Here is a 7,804-nt window from a genome sequence, read left to right on the forward strand (position 1 = left end):
AAGGTCACACAGCTAGGGAGTGTAATGTGTCTGGGCCACATTTGAACTCAGGTCCTCCTGACTGTAAGGCCAGTGTTCCATCCACTGCACCACCTAGCTGCCCCTCCACTGACTATTCTTCCTTCTGCTAGGTGGCTCTACTGGTTAAGAGACTTGGACTTGGATTCAGGAAAACCTGAGTTTTAATCCTGCCTTACACACTTATTTGCTTTGTAATGCTAGGAAAATAATTTTATCTCTCAACTCTCGTCCAGCACTTAACCAGAGAGTCTGGAACACAGTAAGTGCTAAATATAATAAATGTTTACTGACTGATGTAGTCTCTACCTCTGAATCTAAGAACTGGACATAATAATAGTACCTATCTCACAGGCTTGTTGTATATGGGTGAAAGAACTTGCAAGCCTTAAATTGCTATGAAAATGATAACTATTACTATTAACATTGTTATTAATGATGATGATGATAACATTCCCCAGGATACATTCAGAGTCACCTTCTCATTTCTTTGTTTACACAATTATTTTCAGCAATTTCACACAGAATTAAAGAAACTGGAAAGGAGCTTTTGTCTTTCTATCTCCAGTGCCTGGCATGATACATACATCACATAAAAGGTGATTAATAAATGTTTAGTGATTGGTCAGCATATGACCAATCCTAAACAGGACCTGTCCCTCTGAAACATCCAAGACAAACAGAAATGTAGCAGCCCCTTACAGACCTCTGGTAAAAGGGAATCCATTAATTCCCAAGATAATCTCATTACAATTTTTAATAGCAACAACTGTCAGGGCATCTTCCCTTACATGGAGGCACTTGCTACAGTTTCAGCTATCACTTCTATGAAGATGACTCCCAAATATTAGTCTCTAGCCTTGACCTCTCAGTCCTGGATTTACGGCCAGAAATAAGAGTCAAAGGAGGGAGAGAAGAATAGCAGTAGCTGGTGATTCCTTGCTTAAAGGTGTTAAAGCAGCTGTTTTTCAGCCTGAGAATAATAGGTGTCTATTGTCTTTGGGGTCAGATAATAAAGCTATAATGGACAACTTCCCGAAGTTTATCAAAATGGATGACTGCTACCCACTTCTGGGATTCACATGGGCAAAAGTGACAGTGAACAAGTACTAAAAAAAGTACTGCCAAAGATTACAATGTATTAGGCAAGAAACTGAGCCATGGTATGGAAAATATAATTTATTTAGAGGCTGCATTTTTGTTTTTGTTTTTTGCTTTTTAGTTAGGCAATCAGGGTTAAGCGACTTGCCCAGGGTCACACGGCTAATGTCAAGTGTCTGAGGCTGGATTTGAACTCAGGTCCTCCTGACTCCAAGGCCAGAGCTCCATCTGCTGTGCCACCTAGCTGCCCCTAGAGGCTTCATTTTAAGGCAAATGCAATTAGAACTAAATAATTATCTATTATGCAAAAGTAATGGCCTCATTTGATTTCCACTCCTGCAAAAGGCCTAAGATTGTTTCTCTTTACAATGTAGCAAATGTCACAATAGAAAAGCACTCTACATTTCTAAGCAAAACATAGTAAAAAACGAAGTTATCAAATAAGCAACCAACAAATAGGTTAATGAATACTGTCAATTTAAAAGAATAAAAGAACTCATACTTAGGTCTTCTTTCTAAGTATTCCCTTCTGCTCTGGCTAAGCCAGTCTACTCACTGCTCCTCAAACATGCTTTCTACTTTTTCTCATTGATTGGCCAATAACAAGTCCCAGACCAAGCCCCACTTATTCACTGTTTGGCTCAAAGTGAATGTAAATAGAAATTATTTGTTTTGGCCAGAAACCCCAAGGGTCTTCCCCTCTCAGATAGATTTTTTTTTTTTTTGGATTAGGTAAAAGAGGCCATTCTCTGCCTCATTTCTTACCTAGCCTTAATTGCCGAATGGGCACTGCCTCAGTCAAACTAAGACCTGGGAAAGACCTTAGCTTAAAAAGGCCATGGTCTCTCACTGCATCTAGGGCCATCTCCAATCATCCTGATCTATATCTTGTCACTGGACCCAGATGGTTCTGGAGGAGAAAGTAAGGCCTGTGACTTTGCACAGCCCTCCTTCACTTAAATCTATTTCACTTGCAAAGTTATGGCATCACCTTCCTGATGTCATGGTCCTCTTCAAGAATGAAGGATAAACAGTCTACTCATTGCTCTTCAATCATGCCTTCTACTTTTTCTGCCTCATAGTATTTGTATTGAGAGACTTCAAAGGTCATTTAATCCAATCTATGCTTGAACTGCTACAACATAATCTACATATATAGTCATTTAACCTCTCCCTTAAAGCCTCCTAGGAGAAGAAACCCACCATCTCCTAAGGAAGAACATTCCACTTCTGTATAGCTCTAATTCTTACTAAGTTTTTCCTTACAGCAAATCTAATTTTGCCTCTTTACAACTTCTAACCAATGTTCTTAATTCTATGCCCCAGGACCAAGCAAAACAAGTTGAGGCAGCTGGGTGGTACAGAACACTGAGTTTGGAGTCAGGAAGACCCTAGTTCCAATCTAGCCTGACACTTGCTAGTTATGTGACCCTGAACAAGGTACTTAACCTCTGTCTCAGTTTCCTCCTTTGTAAAATAAGAAATGATAACAGCACTTCCCTCCCAGAGTTGCTGTGAGGATCAAAAGAGATAATATCTGTAAAAAGCTGAGCATAAGACCCGGCACATAGTAGGTGCTTAGTAAGTGCTTGTTGTCTTCCTTCTTTCTTTTAAATGATACTCCTTCAAAAAAATTGGAAACAATTACTATGTCCATCCCCTATCTTCTCTTCTCCAGGCTAAATATCCCCAATTCCTTCAACTAGTCCCTCATACGGCACGATCATGAGGCCCTTCACTTTTCAATTGCCCACTCCCCATCTTCTCACGTCATTCTTTACTAACTTCCTTGCTGCTCACTGTCACTTTGGTGCTGCCACCATTCAGCAAACCTCTCTTCCTTTGAAGTTCAGGAGATCAAAATTTACCACCCAACTTAAGATTATGGTGACTGTAGTCTATGAACCGTCACCCAGGTCATTTTATCTCTTTTCTCATGGAATTCAGTACCTGGTTCACTGTCTTTCTCTCATTGTCTGACCTTATACTTGGAGATTTCAAGATACACTTCATAACACATTTTTTTAAAGTGTATTACAAATCAAACATCAACAAAACCAAACAGCTTCATGTACAAAATAAAAAGAGCAGAAAAGGAGGATGGCATAGCAACATATATGTTGATACTCCTTTAACATCTTAACATTCCAGGTTCATTACTCTCTTCAAAGAATAGAATCTACTCCTCAACTCCACCTCAGCCACACACAAGGATAGTCAGATTGTAGATTTTGCCATCATCCACAAATGTTCCATTCTTCCTGATCATTACAGATCCCTATGCCTTACTGCTCTCCTAAATCAATTCTTAGTCCTCTCCCTGTGACCTCCAATACCTCCACCCCATTACGTTCTCCACATTAAGCCCATGCTACTTTACCTTCTCCTCTTGCTGGTGCATCATCCTTAATATACAGCCTAATGGCGAGTGTACCCCAACTCTCTATACCTATCTTCTATATTCTCTATATGTTCTCTCACTTGGTGCCCTCATCAGCTCCCATGAGTTTAACCAAGAAGATGATTCTCAGATCTAACGATCAAGCACAGCATTATTTCTGAGTTCTAATCCTACACCTATTAGATATTCCAGAAATGGATCTTTTCCATCTCAAACCCAACTGCCAAAATTCTTTATCACTGTCAAAAAGTACCACAGTCTTCCCAATTTAACAACCTCTGTGTCATACTTGACTCCCATACCTCTTTTAAGTCTACATGTTTGTTGTTATCTTCCAGTGCAGTAATACCCCTTTACATTCACGTACCGCAATTTGTTTAGCTACTGCTTCCTTCTCTCCACTCACAATGCCGCCACAGTGCTACAAGATCTTATCATTTACTTCACACTTGGACTATTGCAGTAGCCTGCTGGTTGTTATCCCTGCCTCAAGTCTCTCTCCACTCCAGTCCATCCTCCATTCAGATGCTAAAGGGATCTTTCTAAAGTGCAAGTCAATCTCTAGTTGATGAGCATCTACTCTGTTGCCAATTCTTTACTAACATAAAAAAATAATACAAATATTTTGGTACATATGGGAACTTTTTTTTGTCACGTTGACCTCATGGGCACAGTAATGGCATCTCAATCCTCAGGACCATTTCGTAGATGAGGCACAAAGACTTTAAGTGACTTGACCAGGTTCATACAGCTAGTAAGCCCAGGTCCTCCAGACTTCAAGTACTGTGCCCTATCTACTATACAATGCTGCCTCTATAACTCTATTTATTTATGAAATTCCAACTAAATTCTTATTTTATTCATTCATTTAATAATTACAATATTTTTATTTCTTTGCTATTGTTACTATGTCTTGCTTATTTTTAATTTTGGTAATGTTTCTTATTTTTTTCAAGGCAATTGGGGTTAAGTGACTTGCCCAAGGTCACACAGGTAGTAAGTGTCAAGTGTTTGGTCTGAGGCCGGATTTGAACTCAGGTCCTCCTGACTTCAGGGTCGGTGCTCTATCCACTGTGCCACCTAGCTGCCCTGATTTTGGTAATATTTCAATAAAAATAACAACTCCTCATCTTCATATCCTCCCCCTCACTCCCTGAAAAAAAAGAAAAAGAAATCCTTGCAATAAATACGCATAGTTAAGCAAAACAAATTTCCATATTAGTCATGACCAAAACTGTATTTCAGGTTTCTCAAGAAAAAATGTTTATAAAGAGTATAGTTTTGTCTCTGTCTGCAACTCCTAAAATATACATTAAGTATCAAGCAATGAGGTTAATCCATTTAGCCCAAGTCATTAAACTCCAAAGTCCTTCTTCCCACTTAAACTATCAGAGTAGCTAATAAATAGCATAACTGACTATATTTCCCCCTTTTTCCTTTCTCTGTTTATGTTAATGAGTAGCAAAAATTACCAAATGGCTGACAACAGGAGAAAGGCAAAATAACAAAAGATATTACATAATCCACTAAGTGAATAAATGAGCTACTAAAATAGAATTTATAAACTTAAAACTTTAAAGTTATATAAAGTTATTTAAGAAGTTCTAAGTATAATGTACAAAACATTTAAAGTATTAATGCTTAAAAAGTGTTTAAAAATTATAAAAATGTGTTTGAGTACATAACCAAAACATTTTCCAAGTGTCTTCCAAGAGTCTGCTAAAGAAGATTTTTTAAATTGCATTTATATTGTTCCTGGGTTTGTCTTGGCAGACTCCCAAATACTTTATATGTCTACAATTATTTTAAATGGAATTTCTCTATCTCTTGCTGCTGGACTTTGTTGGTAATATACAGAAATGCTAGTAATTTATATGGTTTTATTTTATATTCTGCAACTTTGCTAAAGTTAATAATTATTTCAACTAGTTTTTGAGCTGGTTCTCTAGGATTCTCTAAGCATGTCATCATATCACCTACAAAGAGTGATAGTTTTGTTTCCTCATTGACTATTCTAATTCCTTCAATTTCTTTTTCTTTTTATTGCTATAGCTAACATTTCTAGCACAATATTGGATAATAGTGCTGATAATGGGCACCCTTGCTTGGTGATAATGGGCTGATCTTACTGGGAAGGCTTCTAGCTTATCCTCATTTCAGATAATGCTTGCTGATGGTTTTAGATAGACACTACTTACCATTTTAAGAAAAGCTCCATTTATTTCTATATTCTCTAGTGTTTTTTTATAGGAATGGGTGTTGTATTTTGTTAAAGGCTTTTTTTCATATGTTGAGATAATCTTATGATTTCTGTTGGTTTTGTTATTGATATGGTCAATTATGCTGATAGTTTTCACAATACTGAACCAGCCCTGCATTCCTGGTATAAATACCACCTGTTAGGGGTAGCTGGGTGGCACGGTAGATAGAGCTCTGGCCTTGGAGTCAAGAGGACCTGAGTTCAAATCCGGCCTCAGACACATGACACTTACTAGCTATGAGACCCTGGGCAAGTCACTCAACCCTGATTGCCTCATCATACAAACAAACAAACAAAAAGAGGCAAAAAATAAATACCATCTGTTCATATTGTGATATATTGCTGTAATCTCTTTGCTAGTATTTTATTTAAAATTTTTGTATTAATATTCATTAGGGAAATTGGTCTACATTCTTATTTCTCTGTTTTGGCTCTTGCTGGTTTAAGTTTCAGCATCATATTTGTGTCATAAAAGGAATTTAGTAGGACTCCTTCTTCACTTATTTTTCTATATAGTTTATATAGTATTGGGATTAATTGTTCTTTAAATGTTTGGTAGAATTCACTTGTCAATACATAAGGTCCTAGGGATTTTTCCTTAGGGAGTTCATTGATGGCATATTCAATTTCTTTTTCTAAGATGGGGTTATTTAAGTATTCTATTTCCTCCTCTGTTAATCTGGCCAATTTATATTTTTGTAAACGTTCATCCATTTTGCTTAGATTGTCAGACTGATTGGCATATAATTGGACAAACAGGAAAATAGCTCCTAATAATTTTTAATATTTTCTTCATTGGTGGTGAAATCACTCCTTTCATGTTTGATACTGTTAATTTGGTTTTCTTCTTTTCTTTTTAATCAAATTAACCAATGGTTTATCTGTTTTATTGTTTTTTTTTCCATAAAACCAGCTTCTAGTGTTATTTGTTATTAGTTCAATGGTTTTCTTTCAATTTTATTAATCTCTCTTTTGATTTTCAGGATTTTCAATGTGGTTTTTAAATGGGGATTTCTTAGTTGCATTGCCAATTCATTGATCTGCTCTTTCTCACTGATGTCAGCATTTAGAGGTGTTTTTTGAGGATGTTATTTTTATTTTTTGTGCAAAAGCAGCTCCAAACCCAAAGGTCCCAAACGCAAAGCTTTTTCCAAGCTTGAGATGACCTTGCAGATGGAAAAGGTGACTGAGCAAAGAGGTGGTACTTACGGCATAGAGCTCACAAAGCAGCAGTCCAAGTCTGGTTCTACCCTTGGTCATTTGGCCACTTTCTCCAGGTGTTTGCAGGTCTAGCTAAAAATCATTATAGTTCTAAGTGGAAATGCTTTATGAAGGCACTGATGGACCAGCAGACTCTCTTAGACCTTTCCTTGGAGCTCAAGGTACAGACTTTCCTTTGTCAGACTGCTCAAACAGGATGAACTCATCTCAGCGGAAGTCATTTTGTGGTAGTGGGGCAGAAGGCTGGGAGCCAGGCAGCTAACAAACATGCTCCCAATCTTGAGGCAACGGCCACTGACACTAGCTATCAGCCGGTGTCTCCAGTAGTGATTTTTTGGATAATTCCTACTGGGGGCATCTATATCAAACAGCATCAATACATACTTCTTATTTTTATAAGTTTGTGGAAGTATTTGGTGGAAGATTTGTCCCAAATGCCAATCTACCTTTCTGCCTGAAATTGGTATGTTCAGGGACATACATATAATCAATGTACCACACAGAGGCTTCCCTTGTAGAATGCTCTCCCCTTGGGAGAGCAATTGGTAGACACATAGCCTATTATCATTATTTGGCAACTGGCCAGAAACCATCACCATTAGGCCCAACATCAGTATCACTGATATTAGCAGCTTCACTGGACCCAGAGCAGAATGGGGAATGATGGTGGTGGCAAGATAGAGCTCCAGCCTTGGAGTCAGGAGGACTTGAGTTCAAATCCAGCCTCAGACATTTGACAGTTACTAGCTATGTGACTCTGGGCAAGTCACTTAACCCTAATTGCCTCACCAAAAAAAAAAAAA

General features: G+C 37.8%; 1 protein-coding gene across 2 annotated transcripts in view; it reads right to left on the minus strand.

The window, feature by feature from the left end:
• CAMSAP2 (calmodulin regulated spectrin associated protein family member 2) overlaps positions 1 to 7,804 on the minus strand; it is a 154,522-nt gene that overhangs the window by 58,943 nt on the left and 87,775 nt on the right. The gene's annotated exons all lie outside the window — the stretch shown is intronic.

Source organism: Vombatus ursinus, unplaced genomic scaffold (genome assembly GCF_900497805.2).
Source record: "Vombatus ursinus unplaced genomic scaffold, bare-nosed wombat genome assembly UNPS02014909.1, whole genome shotgun sequence".
Taxonomy (NCBI): domain Eukaryota; kingdom Metazoa; phylum Chordata; class Mammalia; order Diprotodontia; family Vombatidae; genus Vombatus; species Vombatus ursinus.